The sequence below is a fragment of the Phyllobates terribilis genome, unplaced genomic scaffold (assembly GCF_046119375.1).
Source record: "Phyllobates terribilis strain yellow unplaced genomic scaffold, ASM4611937v1 Scaffold_2__4_contigs__length_985480577, whole genome shotgun sequence".
NCBI classification, from domain to species: domain Eukaryota; kingdom Metazoa; phylum Chordata; class Amphibia; order Anura; family Dendrobatidae; genus Phyllobates; species Phyllobates terribilis.
In genome coordinates, this window is record NW_027362762.1 from 437,688,492 (window position 1) to 437,703,629 (window position 15,138).

Genomic DNA, 15,138 nt, shown 5'->3' on the forward strand with positions numbered 1-15,138 from the left:
CTTTTTACTGACTTACTAAAGCACTTTTTTTGGTTTTGTAACCTCATTGAGCTTTGAACTTCATAGCCAGGTGTATGCAATCATGAGAAAAGCTACTTAAAGTGAGGGCTCAAGAGGTTCTACGTACCTTTTGAGTAAGGACGTGGAACACATTGTGAACCTTAAGGGCCCGAGGAAGTTCAAGACGAAACGCTGCTGGGTTAATGACGGCGTTCATTTTGTAGGGACCAATAAACCTAGGTCCCAACTTCCAAGAAGGAACTTTCAATCTTATATTCTTGGTAGACAACCACACAAAGTCATTCACATTCAGGTCTGGACCTGGCAAGAGTTTTGTAGACATACGTTTATACCTGTCACCCATGGTCTTCAAATTACACAGAACACCCTGCCACACCAAGGAGAGTAACGAAGCAAACCGTTCCTCATCAGGAACACATTAAGCTCCTCCCCCACTGAAAGTACCAAACTGTGGATGATAATCGTATGCACCGAAAAACTGTGACCTGTCAGTGGATTCTTGACGATGATTATTGATGGCAAACTCTGCCCGCGGTAAGTAGGATGCCCAATCCTCCTGATTTTCAGAGACCAAACACCTGAGGTATGTTTCCAAGTTCTGATTGGTCAGACCGAGTGGGTCATTCGACTGAGGGTGGAAGGCAGAGGAAAAGGACAGCTGCACCCCCAGTCGAGAACAGAATGCCTTCCAGAACTTGGAAACAAACTGGGTCCCCCGATCAGACACCACATCAGAGGAAACCCCATGAAGCTTCACAATCTCATTTATAAACACCTGAGCAAGTGTCTTAGCATTGGAAAGTGCAGGTAAAGCAACGATGTGAACCATTTTACTGAACCGATCTACTACTACCAAAACCACCGTTTTGCCTGCAGAAACCGGTAGGTCAGTAATAAAATCCATGGACAAGTGTGTCCATGGCCTGCTAAGGATAGGTAGCGGAAGAAGAGTACCAGACGGATGGGTGTGCGAAACCTTAGAACACGCGCATATACTACAAGCAGCTACTTGTTCAATTATATCCCAATGCAGCCCCGGCCCCCAAAAACGACGAGAGAGGATGTCCGTGGTTGCCTTACCACCTGGATGCCCAGCAAGCACAGAGTTATGATTTTCCTTGATTACTTTACGGCGCAGATCAGGTGGTACAAATAACTTTCCTGAAGGGCAGGAGGCACGGGTGTCCCCCTGAGCCTCCAGCACCTCACCCTGTAGTTTAAGAAAAAAAGCCAAAATGACTACCCCTTTCTGTAATATCGGGGCATAGTTCTCATGGTCTGTACCACCAGGGAAGCTCTGGGACAAAGCATCAGCCTTGATGTTTTTGACCCCTGGGCGAAAAGAGACAACAAAATTGAACCTAGTAAAAAACAGGGACCATCTGGCTTGCCTAGGGTTGAGACGTTTAGCTGACTGGAGATATGACAGGTTCTTATGGTCAGTAATAGGATGGACAGCCCCCTCCAACCAGTGTCGCCATTCCTCGAATGCCAACTTGATCGCCAAAAGTGCACTATTACCCATGTCATAATTTCTCTCAGCCGAAGACAATTTTTTAGAAAAGAAGGCGCATGGACACCATTTACAAGGGGACGAACCCTGAGACAACACAGCCCCAACCCGACATCCGAAGCATCGACCTCCACAATAAAGGGTTGAGAAACATCGGGTTGACTGAGAATAGGTGCAGTGGCAAAATGATTCTTTAGGGAAGAAAAAGCCTGGAGGGAAGCCTCCGACCAGTTGGAAAAATCAGACCCCTTCTTAGTCATGTCACTAAGGGGTTTCACTATGAAATGAATTCCCTGTAAAAATTAGTAAAGCCCAGAAAACGTTGTAGGGCCTTCAGGTTCTCGGGACATTCCCAGTCAAGGACTGCACGGATCTTATCCGGATCCATCCAAAAACCTGAAGATGAAAACAAGTACCCCAAAAACTGCACCTCCTGAACAGCAAAAACACATTTTTCTAGTTTGGCATAAAGTTTGTTATTCCTTAATATATGGAGCACCTGCTTAACATGCCCCCCATGGGTCTCAAAATCAGGTGAATAAACCAAAATATCGTCCAGATAGACCACCACAAACCTCCCCACCAAATGATGAAAAATATCATTTATGAAATGCTGGAATACCGCAGGTGCATTGGTCAAACCAAAAGACATAACCAGACTCTCGAAATGACCTTCCGGGTATTGAACGCTGTCTTCCATTCGTTCCTCTCTCTGATTCTAACCAGATTGTAGGCTCCCCTTAAATCCAACTTGGAGAATACCTGGCTGAACAAATCAGGAATCAGAGGAAGAGGGTATGGATCACGGATGGTAATTTGATTTAATTCCCGGAAATCTAAACAGGGACGTAGACCGCCATCTTTTTTCTTCACAAAGAAGAACCCTGCCGCCACGGGCGAAGATGAGGATCTGATATGTCCCTTCTCCAGACTTTCCGCAGTAAAAATCTTCATGGCTTGTCTCTCAGGGCCAGAAGGATTATATAGTCTGGACTTTGGTAGTTTAGCTCCGGGGGTCAGGTTAATAGGACATTCATAAGCACGATGAGGAGGCAAATCCTGACACCCCTTTTCAGAAAAAACATCCTCAAAACCAGACAGAAAAGCAAGCAGTATCCCCGTAGAGACAGCAGCAATAGAAATATTCAGACAGTTCTCATGGCAGTAATCTCCGCAGTTTGCCAATCCACCAACGCATTATGTTTAACAAGCCAGGGGATACCTAAAACAATCGGAGTAGGGAGATTTTCCAAAACATAGCAAGGGATGATTTCACAATGAACTGACCTCACCCTCAGTTTTACATTATGTACAATCTGAGTAAATGCTTTCTGTGCAAGTGGCGCCGAGTCAATGGCAAAGATGGGAATAGGTTCAGCTAAAGAACAGCAAGCGAGACCATGCTGACCCCGACTCCACTGTCAACAAACACAGAATTTTTTCCGGTTTTGTTCTCTAGCACCACCTCTGCTGTCAGGACAAAGCGGGAACTGCAGTTTGGCCACAAATGCACCCCTTGTTAATCCAAGTCCAGACTACCGAGAGTTAATCGAGTCTCTTTTGTTTAGGAATTGAAGGACAGGTCCCTACAAAGTGTCCCTTTTTCCCACACAAAAAAATATGCTTTTTTTCTTGCGAATCTCCGGGGAGATGTATAATGTAGAGACACCCCTTAACTGCATAGGTTCCTCCACCTCCCCCAGTACTGGTTCACCCCCAGACCGCTCCCTTGGCAAAGGTACACAACCCCGATAAGAAGGCCCCGGAGAAGAAGGTTCCACCCATCTATCCCGAAGGCTCCTATCCAGACGTATGGCCAAAGACATGGCAGCCTCCAAGGACTGAGGAGTTTCATATACAGCCAAGGCATCTTTCAACCTTTCAGTAAGCCCCTCACAAAATTGACTTCTAAGGGCTGAGTCATTCCATTTGGAATCCGTTGCCCATCTACGGAATTCCGAACTGTACGTTTCCACTGACCGAATCCCCTGCTGAAGGCGACATAGCTTAGACTCAGCCAAAGCGAATCGGTCAGGGTCATCATAGATGAGGGTAAGAGCTCCAAAAAAAACCTTCACAAACTGGAGACAAACTGAGTCCTTTGTTAACGAAAACGCCCATGACTGAGGATCGCCCTGCAGTAAAGAGATCACAATACCAACCCATTTCTCCTCATTACCGGAGGAGGAGGGACGAAGTTTGAAGCACAATTTGCATGCCTCCTTAAACACAAAAAACTTGTCCCTACCTCCTGAAAACCTGTCCAGGAGGGCAACCTTGGGTTCAGGCTGGACAGGCCTACCTGCAGAGACCCCCACATTGGCAGCCTGTAACCGCTGCTGAACCTCACAGCGGAGGTCATTCACCTCCAGAGACAGACAGCAGAACTGCTCTGCAAGCTCTGCAACTGATCCCATACTAAAGGGAGTAAGGAAAAAAAAAAAGGTGCACGCCCAAAAACACACAAAGAAAAAAAAAACAAAATGTCAATCTTGTCTTTTTTTTTTTTCCAAAATGTGCTCGGACGATTATAATGTCACGCCAGGTGTGAGTGCAACATAGAGGGGAAAGGGAAAGGGAGCCCAGACACTAGGGAAACGGGGAAGAGGTGAACTCCTAATCTGGACTAGCATCACCCTGTCTCACCCTAACATCCCTATACAGCCTCTGCAGCTGTCGCCGATCACATGCCTCGCCCTACTATCCCTGGCGCAAGGCTATAGCTCGGGGAGGAAGGAGATGAGCACTAGTCAACCTCCGCTAGCACTCTAAAGACAAAAGGGGAAGACAACACAGGGGAACAACAACTCAGCTTTAGAAGAACTACAACAGGGCACACGGCCTAAGACTCCAGAGAGGACTTGATGCTGCTTCAGCCAAGTTCCAAGTAGAAATGAGTATAACTGGCGACGCCCACCTAGACACACCAGGTATATATACACCCAGACTAAAGGGAGGTAGTCGCTGGGTCCTAAACACAGCCTCCTATCTAGCCAGCTGTCTGCATTGTGAAACGTGGAGATCTCCTGCAAACCATTGCAGGGCGACTGTCTGTCACCTCTGACACACCTGTGACACACTGTGCTTGATTGGCCAGCAAACTCGCCTGACCTTAACCCCATAGAGAATCTATGGGGTATTGTCAAGAGGAAGATGAGAGACACCAGACCCATCAATGCAGACGAGCTGAAGGCTGCTATCAAAGCAACCTGGGCTTCCATAACACCTCAGCAGTGCCACAGGCTGATCACCTCCATGCCACGCCGCATTGATGCAGTAATTGATGCAAAAGGAGCCCCGACCAAGTATTGAGTGCATTTACTGAACATACATTTCAGTAGGCTAACATTTCGGATTTTAACCCCTTTGCCCCCGAGGTTTGCACGTTAATGACCAGGCCAATTTTGACAATTCTGACCACTGTCATTTTATGAGGTAATTACTCTGGAATGCTTCAACGGATCCCGCTGATTCTGAGATTGTTTTTTTTCGTGAGATATTGTACTTCATGATAGTGGTAACATTTCTTCGATATCACTTGCGTTTATTTGTCAAAAAATCTGAAATTTGGCAAAAATTTTGAAAATTTCACAATTTTCAACATTTTTATTTTTATGCCCTTAAATCAGAGAGATATGTTACACAAAATAGTTAATAAGTAACATTTCCCACATGTCTACTTTACATCCCCTAGTCCCACTATGGGACTTTCACTTTTTGCAGCCTGATCGGCTGCATGGCATAGAGAGCAGCAGGTCCTGCACTGCGCATGACCAAAGCAACTTCCTGCCTCCTGGTATCCCGGATGTTGTCATGATGACGTTGGGTCGCCATGGCAACATCCGGGACCGGATTCAGAGGCCGCGAGACGCCGGCAGAGAAGGTAAGTATCGCGCTTTCCTCCTCTTGCCACCAGAATGCTGTGATCGATTTCGATCGCAGCATTTCGGGGGTTAATGTGTCGGGAGCGGTGCAGCCTGGGCCAGAAAGGGGTTAAAAACACTTTTCAAGCTGTTGTTATAAAGTATTCTAATTTATTAATATAATGACTTTTGTGTTTTCATTGGCTGTAAGCCATAATCATCAACATTAACAGAAATAAACACTTGAAATAGATCACTCTGTTTGTAATGACTCTATATAATATATGAGTTTCACGTTTGTATTGAAGAACTGAAATAAATTTACTTTTTGATGATATTCTAATTTAGTGAGAAGCACCTGTATATCGGGTTTTCCATTTAAATCTTTGAGTGACGTGATTCAGATGAAACCCCCAAGGGATTCATTCACTATAATGAGGCAGCAGCATTACTCTGGACTCCATCTGGCCTCTGTTAAGGCTTGTTAAGGTATCCTTCTTTTCAGAAATGCACAAAACTGTGGCCCACAGCTCTTTTATGCACACCTAAAAAGGGCACCGCCGAATCACAGTTCCTACGGCGTCCACAGTGCCTCCATCTGCCTCATTACAAGGAATCTTCCGCCAGGGGTTCCGTTTGAATCACGTATTTCAGAGATTTACACAGAAACCCCGATGTAAGCGCTCAATGTAGAGCGCAGGATAAATGTGTGCCGAGCCTTATTGTGATCTTTGGGAGGCAGAATGAACAAATTGTTACGGGTCCGGGTGGTGGAACCTCTGTGCTTCGGTGCAAGGTTGGACCAGAGGGGCGTGACTAAGTGCCTACTCGGCCTGACCAAGGTCACACGGCGGCTCAGTCGACTCCATGAACCAGGGAGGGACCAAGCAGGGGGACCAGGTGCCACTCTGGGACCGACCTTGTGTGAGAGCAGGTGACTCCCATGGGTCACATGGCAGGAACTGACTGGTACAGTGGATGAGCATGGCAGGAAGGCTGACGGGTGGTCCAGATAGATAAGCAGGCTGGTTCGGCGGATAGCCAGACGGGTGCTCCGGGTAGGCCAGCTGGCGGGCACGACAGGTAACAGGCAGGTGCTTCCTGGTAAGCAGGCTGGCGGGCGCGGCAGATAACTGGCAGGTGCTTCTAGGTAGGCAGGCTGGTGAGCACGGCAGGTAACTGGCAGGCAGACTGGTGGACTGGAGTGACAGGCAGACTGGCGGGCAGGACTGACAGGCAGCGGGACCTGAGGGCTGAAGCAAGTGTTAGCACACAGAACAACAACCTTGCACAGGCACCTCCATATTGGGGGAGGTGCTTTAAATAGGGGAAGTCCTCCGGCCATTGGCCGGGGACTTTTTAGGACGGCGAGCGCGACCCCTTTAAGAGGGAGGGCGCGTGCGCGCCCTAAGCACAGTGCCCGGGAAGCTGCGCGCAGTGCGCGCCACAGTAGCTGCAGGACGGGAGCCAGAAGACGCCGGACCAGGGTCGTGGCGGTGATGGGAACGGCGTCTCTGCCTGGCAGGAGGCAGAGACACCGATGCTACACAAACCAACATAAGGTGAAGAATTGGTTTTATTTATTTTTTATGCCGTTCCTCGTGTAGTATAAGTGATTAGACGACTTTATTCTTTGGGTCGGTGCGATTACAGCGATACCAGATCTATATCGGGTTTTTATGATTGGCAGCTGTTACACACTAAGTTTTTTATTGTAAAAAAAGTTTTTGCATGGACATATTTTGATAGCTATAATTTTTTTCATATTTCTGCAGACAGAGTCATGTTTCTGCTTGTTTTTTGCAGGACAAGTTGACTTTTTTTGCCGTTCCGCTTGTGGTAAAATTGATAAGGTCACTTTATTCTTCGGGTCAGTACGATTACAGCGATACTACATTTATATAGGTTTTTTTATGTTTTGGCGCTTTTACACAATAAAAACTATTTTATAATTATATATATATTTTTATAATTATTTTTGCATCTTTTTATTCTGAGAGCTATAATTTTTTTTATTTTTCAGCGGCTTGTTTTTGCGGGACAAGATGACATTTTCAGTGATACCATTTTTTATTCACATTTGTCTTTTTTATCGCGTTTTATTCCACTTTTTGTTTAGGGATATGATGATAAAGCATAATTTTTTGCCTTGTTTTTCAATTATTTTTTTTTCACAGTGTTCACTGAAGGGGTTAACTAGTGAGACAGTTTTATAGGTCGGGTCATTCCGGATGCAGCTATACCAAATATGAGTACTTTTTTTTTTTTTACACAGATAAATGTATTTATTGGATTAATATTTTTTCTTTTTTTTTTCGTTCTTTATTTTGTGATTTTATTTTAATATATTTATAACATTTTTTTTACTGTTTCACATTGTGCCACTATGGGACATCACCTTTTCCTGCCCTAATCACTGGTCTAATACTCTGCAATGCTTCTGCACTGTAGAGCATCAGATCAATGTCTGACAGGCAGGGAGGAGGCGTCTCAGCTGAGCAGGCGCTGACAGGCCACCTTCCTGAAGGATCCCGTGGCCATCTTGGGACTGGTGATCACCACGGAGACCATCAGCGATCGAATTGCGTTGTACTGATGGAAGCACAGAGGGAGCTCAGTCCCTCTGCGATGCTCCGCGATGTCGCTGTCACTATTGTCAACGGCATAACTTGGGTTAAACGCCTGCGATCGCTGCTAGCACCAATCGTTGGCGTTGCTGCGGGGTGTCAGTTCTCACATAGAGCTGACACCCATACTCGATCGTGGCGGCACTCAGCGTGAGCCCGCATGATTATGGTGCCATATATATACGGCGCTTTGTGGAAACGCAGCTCTCACAGTGTTGTATATATACGCCACATGTCAGGAAGGGTTTAATCAGGAAGTTATCCTTTGTGCTATGGAGCTGTGTACAAACCTTCAGATTCTGCCTGAAAAAAGCATTTAAAAGGAACCTGTCATATATATAAAAAAAAATGCTTTTTACTTGCAGATTTGGGGATAATCTACAGGTCAATAGTGTTCTGATGCAGTGCGGCCGCTGTATTGAAAGCCTGGCTATTGGGAAGAAATTAACTTTATTCCTCCCGGCAGCCTCCCTCTTTCAGTCATAGAGACATGGCTACAGTCACTTCTCAGTACACAGTGAGTGGTGGCTGTAACTATGCCCTGGCACTGACTGACAGCCGGCTCAGCAGTGCATCAGTGTTTAGCCGGCTGTCAGTCAGTGCTGAGGTGTGGTTTCAGCCGCGACTTACTGTGTACTGAGCGGTGACTGTAGTCGCGTCTCTATGACTGAAAGAGGGAGGCTGCCGGGAGGAATAAAGTTTATTTCCTTCCTGCAGCCAGGCTTTTTACCACAGTATCTAAAGATAGACTAGTAATTGTAGTAAGATTAATAAAATGGACAAACAAGTAACTGATGAACTGTGCAATTATGTGCACATCACACGACCAAAAAAGATTTGTATCCCATTCAACAATAAGGTTTGCAAGATGGTGAGCACAGATCTTGGCAACCTAAGGAATTGGTACAGAAAGTATATTGGAAAATTGTATAACTTTTACCTCTTCTCGACATACACCATACATATATGGAGGTTTACAGGTGTACATTGAGCGTGTTCAAGCGGTGATCTACTCCATAAATGACTGTTGCTGGCACATGCCGATTGCATTTTGTTTAACCAGATTCTGCTGTCAGTCTCTGCGGGAAGAAGCATTTACTTACCCACTGCCCCCCCTCTCTTCCGAGATACAATCGCCAGGTGCCAATGGGTTACCATGGCAGACATGGGAGTACTGAAGGCACCTCTTGCTGCCATCCCAATACTCCAAAAAGTTTCCATTATCCCCTTTTCCCAATCTGAAAATAGAGGTGAAAAATAAAAAAGCATATATTGTGTTGCTTTATACAGTAGATCTATGAGAATAGATGGAGCTGATAATTCACCAATAAAGCGATCAGTGAGAAAACTAGCTCCATAACTATTTGCAAAATTAAACCTGCAGACTAACCCCATATCTGCACATATGAGGTTAATCTGCAGGTTAATAGCGTTCTGACACCATGTGGCGCTGGCACTGAGATCCCAGTTGCCGGGAGGAAATTACCTTTATTTCTCCTGGTAGCGTTCCAATTTCAGTCATAGGGTTGGCGCCTTCGTGGGTTCAGGCACCGCTCAGTGCATATAGAGAGCAGCGGCCACCACTCTCTGTATACTGAGCAGTGTCTGAACCTGTGCCGACGCCAACCTTATGACTGAACGCTGCCGGGGGGAATAAAGTTTATTTCCCCCCCTTAACGGGGCTCTCAGTGTGATGGCCATACGACTTCAGAACACTATTAACCTAAGTAGTCTTGAAATCTTGCTTTGTAACATCGCTTATTTTATTTTTGTAAGCCATTAAAGGGTATCATAACTACAGGATTATTATTTTGTTTCTCCCACTGAGAACAATCAATCTTTTTTCAACTGGCTAACACGGTACAAAAACCTTTTTTTTCTCTTCATGGATAGTGTAATGGGTCTGGGAGATGGAACCTCTGAGCAACTATACAAAGGGGCAGTCCTTGTAAGGAAGCGGGTGGCTCCCAGGGAAGGCGGGCAGGTAGTCACGGCAAGTGACAGGGACAGTCTCTGGGTAGAAGGGCAGGAAGTCACGGCAAGTGACGGGGACAGTCTCTTGACAGGCGGATGGTCACGGCAAGTGACAGCAGGGTAAGAGTCTCTAGACGGGCAGGTGGTCGCGGCAAGTGACAGCAGGGAAAGAGTCTCTAGACGGGCAGGTGGTCACGGCAAGTGACAGCAGGGAAAGAGTCTCTAGATAGGCTATCAGGCAGATAGCAGGTGAGCGCTCCCAGGTGAGCGGGCAAGAGTCTCTGGACAGGCAGGTGGTCACGGCAAGTGACGGCAGAGCCTCCAGGTAGGCTAGCAGGCAGGTAGCAGGTGAGCGCTCCCAGGTAAGCGGGCAAGAGTCTCTGGACAGGCAGGTGGTCACGGCAAGTGACGGCAGAGCCTCCAGGTAGGCTAGCAGGCAGGTAGCAGGTGAGCGCTCCCAGGTGAGCGGGCAAGAGTCTCTGGACAGGCAGGCAGGTATCAGGCAGGTATCTGGCAGGTACTTCCTGGTCCGCAGGCGGACAGATCCATAGACAGACTGGCAGGTGCTGGTAGGCAGACTGTCGGACCACAGGATAGCAAGCAGGTAAGCAGATATCAGGCAGATATCAGGCAGGTATCAGGCAGGTATCAAGCAGGAATCTGGCAGGTGACTGGCAGGTAACTGGTAATGGGACCTGAGGGCTGAAGCAGAGTTGAAAGGCTTTGCAACAACATTGCTCGGGCACCTCCATTTTGGAGGAGGTGACTTATATATGGTGAGGTCCTCCGGCCATTGGCCGGGGACTCCTTAGGACGGCACGCGTGGCCCCTTTAAGAGAGGGGGAGCGCACGCGCCCTAAGCACAGAGGCCGGGAAGCAGCGCGCGCTGCAAGCAGAGCGGGAGGAAGACGCCGGGCACGGAGCGGAGAGGTGAGGGGAACGGCGTCCCTGCCTAGCAGGAGGCTGGGACGCCGACGCTACAGTACCCCCCCCTTTAGGCCCCCCCTTTTTTAGGCCAGACAAAAATTTATCAAGGATGAGAGGGGCATGGATGTTCTCCCGGGGCTCCCATGTTCTCTCCTCAGGACCAAACCCCTTCCAATCCACTAGAAAAAAGGTCCTTCCTCTTACCCTTTTGGTGGCCAGAATGTTCTCTACCTCAAACTCGTTTTCAGCGGAAACCGGAGCAGGAGGCGTACCTGTAGACTTGGAAAAAGAGTTAAGTATCACGGGTTTGAGTAGAGATACATGGAAGGAGTTAGGAATCCGCAAATTGGCCGGGAGTTTCAATTTATAGGCCACCGGGTTGATTTGTTTGATAACTTCCAGTGGGCCGATGAACCGAGGCCCTAACTTGTAGGAAGGAATCTTGAGCCGGACATATTTGGACGAGAGCCAGACCTTATCTCCAGGACGGAATTGTGGTGGATCCAGACGTCTCTTGTCAGCCTGTTTTTTCATCCGCTCGGATGACTGAAGAAGTGTGGATCTGGTACTTTCCCAAATGGAGGAAAATTCGTTAACGAGAGAGTCCGCAGCCGAATTGTCCACCGAGGCGGAGACGGGAAACGGGATCCGAGGATGCTGACCGAAGACTACAAAAACCGGGGATTTGGAGGAAGATTCGCTCTCGTGATTATTGTAAGAAAATTCGGCCCACGGTAAAAGATCCACCCAGTCGGAATGGTGAGCATTAACAAAGTGCCGGAGGTAACTGGTTAAAATTTGGTTGATCCGTTCTACTTGGCCATTGGACTGTGGGTGATAAGCAGAAGAAAAGTCCAAGGTGACCCCCAGCAGTTTACACATGGCTCGCCAAAAACGAGAGGTGAACTGAACCCCTCGGTCGGATACGATGTGGAGAGGAAGACCATAAAGACGGAAGACATGATGGATAAAGTCTTTAGCTAACTCTGATGCAGACGGGAGACCCGGCAGGGGAATAAAGTGAGCCATTTTGGAAAAGCGGTCAGCGACCACCCATATGACCGTACAACCGTCAGAGACAGGGAGGTCCGTTATAAAGTCCATAGCTATATGCTGCCACGGGGCAGCAGGTACAGGAAGAGGAAGGAGACGGCCGGCTGGCAGATGTCTCGGAACCTTGTTGCGGGCGCAGGACACACAGGCTGAAACAAAGTCTATTACGTCCTTGTGCAGAGTAGGCCACCAGTAATGCCGGGTAATAAGCTGGAGGGTCTTTTTCTGACCAGCATGGCCAGCTAGCTTGGACGAGTGTCCCCAGTGTAGAACCTTCTCACGATCAGGAACAGTTACGAACGTCTTACCGGGTGGAAGACGATTTAGATTCACGGGGGCCACCTGCATTACTTTGGCGGGGTCGATGATGTGTTTAGGCTCCTCCTCAAGATCAGAGACCAAAAAGGATCGGGATAAGGCATCAGCTTTGATGTTTTTGTCAGCCGGGCGAAAATGAAGAATGAAATTAAAGCGGGCAAAGAACAAGGACCACCGGGCTTGGCGCGGGTTAAGTCTCTGGGCACTCTGGAGGTAAGCCAAGTTCTTGTGGTCCGTGTAAATTATTACCAGGTGAAAAGCCCCCTCGAGCAGGTAACGCCACTCCTCCAGTGCCAGCTTAATGGCCAACAATTCTCGGTCTCCTATAGAATAATTGGGCTCAGACGAGGAGAAGAGTTTGGAGAAGAAGCCACAAGTTACCATTCTTCCGGAAGACGACTTTTGGGTAAGTACTGCTCCGGCTCCGGAGGAGGAAGCGTCGACTTCTAGAAAGAATTGTTTGTTGCCGTCCGGACGATGCAGCACAGGGGCGGAGGAAAAAGCTCGTTTTAAGGAAAGGAAGGCCTCCTCTGCTTCGGGCGGCCATTCTCTGGGATTAGCGCCCTTACGGGTGAGCGCCGAGATAGGGGCAGTCCGGGAAGATAAGTGCGGAATGAAGAGGCGGTAGTAGTTGGTGAAGCCCAGGAACCGCTGAATAGCCTTCAACCCCTCTGGTCGGGGCCACTTCTGGATGGCAGACAGTTTCTCAGGGTCCATTTGTAGGCCGGTCTGAGAGATTATGTAGCCCAGAAACGGAAGCGAGGTCTGCTCAAAGAGGCACATCTCATATTTAGCTTAGAGGTGGTTCTGCCTGAGCCTGAGCAGGACCTGACGAACGTCCCTCCGGTGAGTGAGAAGATCCGGAGAGAAGACCAAGATTTCGCCCAGGTACACCACCACGCAGGAGTAGAGAAGGTCACGGAAGATGTCATTGACCAGCTCTTGAAAGACGGCGGGAGCGTTACAGAGACCGAAGGGCATTACAAGATATTCATAGTGGCCGTCCCGGGTGTTGAATGCCGTCTTCCATTCATCCCCCTGACGGATACGGACCAGATTATACGCCCCACGGACGTCCAGCTTGGTGAAGATTCTAGCCCCCCTCAGACGGTCAAATAATTCAGGAATGAGCGGAAGGGGGTATTTATTCTTCACTGTGATCTGGTTAAGGCCTCTATAGTCTATACAGGGACGGAGTGAGCCGTCCTTCTTTTTGACGAAGAAGAAGCCTGCTCCCGCTGGGGAGGTAGATTTCCGGATAAATCCCCGGGCCAGATTCTCCTCAATATATTCAGACATGGACCGGGTCGCAGCAGCGGACAAAGGGTAAATACGCCCACGGGGAGGAGTAGCGCCGGGCATCAGGTCAATTGGGCAGTCGTATGGTCTATGAGGGGGTAATGTCTCTGCTTCTCTTTTATTAAAGACGTCCGCAAAAGACCAATAGGGAACCGGTAGGCCGGGTAGATTGGCTGGGGTAGGAGAAGGACGAGCAGGATGAACGGAACTAAACAAGTCTTATGGCAGTCCTGTCCCCAGCGAATAACTTCTCCGGTCTGCCAATCAAGCACGGGTGCGTGTCTCTGGAGCCAAGGTAGGCCTAGCAAGAGGGCATGAGAGAGTCCAGGCAGAACATGGAAGAAGATGCTCTCAGAGTGCAGCATTCCCACCTGCAGAGTTATGGATTCGGTGATGAGTTGGATGGGATGTGGTAAGAGGCCCCCATCCACGGCGGCGACAGATAAGGGTACAGCCAGAGGTTTGGTGGGAATGCGGTATTTCTCTACCAGGGACTGAGAAATGAGATTTCCGGCAGCTCCAGAGTCAAGTTGAGCCAGTTCAAAATAACGGTTCTCCCCGCAGATGATAGAGACCGACAGCATTAGAGATGGAGAGGGTTTATTTCTGTCTAGGGTGACCTCTCTGAGCGATCCTAGACACAGGCGTTTCCCGACCTCTCCAGGCAGGAACGGATCCGATGCTCCTTACTGCCACAGTAGAAGCAGCTCCCCTCGGCACGGCTTAATTCTTGACGGGTCTTGACCATCTTGGTCTGGTCGACCTGCATAGGCTCGGGTGAGTGCGCCGGAGGAGTAACGGAGGAAGTGACGGGTCTCTGGAAGGTAGGGGCAAGGCGTGGAAACCTCCTCTCACGGGTGACCTCTTTGGTGCGCTTCTGGAACCGGATGTCAATCCGGGTGGCAAGTGTAATTAAGTTGTCGAGAGTGGTAGGAATGTCCCGACCGGCGAGTTCATCTTTAATACGGCCGGACAGACCCTCCCAGGAGACGGACACCAGGGCGTCGTTATCCCAGGCAAGCTCCGAAGCAAGGGTACGGAACCGTATGGCATATTGGCCCACGGTGAGACTTCCTTGGCGGAGGCGTAGCAGAGATGAGGCGGATGAGGTCCTCCGTCCTGGTTCGTCGAAGACCTTCCGAAAAGCCGAGAGAAAGGCTGGCAGATTGGACACCAGGGGGTCTCCTCTCTCCCATAGAGGATTTAGCCAAGCCAGCGCCTCCCCCGTGAGATGGGAGATGATGAAGGCTACTTTGGCTCGGTCGGGGGAAAACTGATGTGCCAACAGTTCAAAGTGCAGAGTGCACAGGTTAGTGAAGCCCCGTGCCTGACCGGGATCTCCGCCAAAACGAGGCGGGGCGGTGAGGCGGGGACCGGGAAGAGATGCCATGGAATTGATGGGCAGCGACGCTGCCGGGGTAGGAGTCGTGCGACTGGAAGCTGGTCCCGAAGATGTAGTCAGTGTGTCCAGGCGGGAGTTAACACTACGCAGGTGACTCAGGATGGACTCCTGTTGGGACCTCTGACGGGACAGTTCATGGCA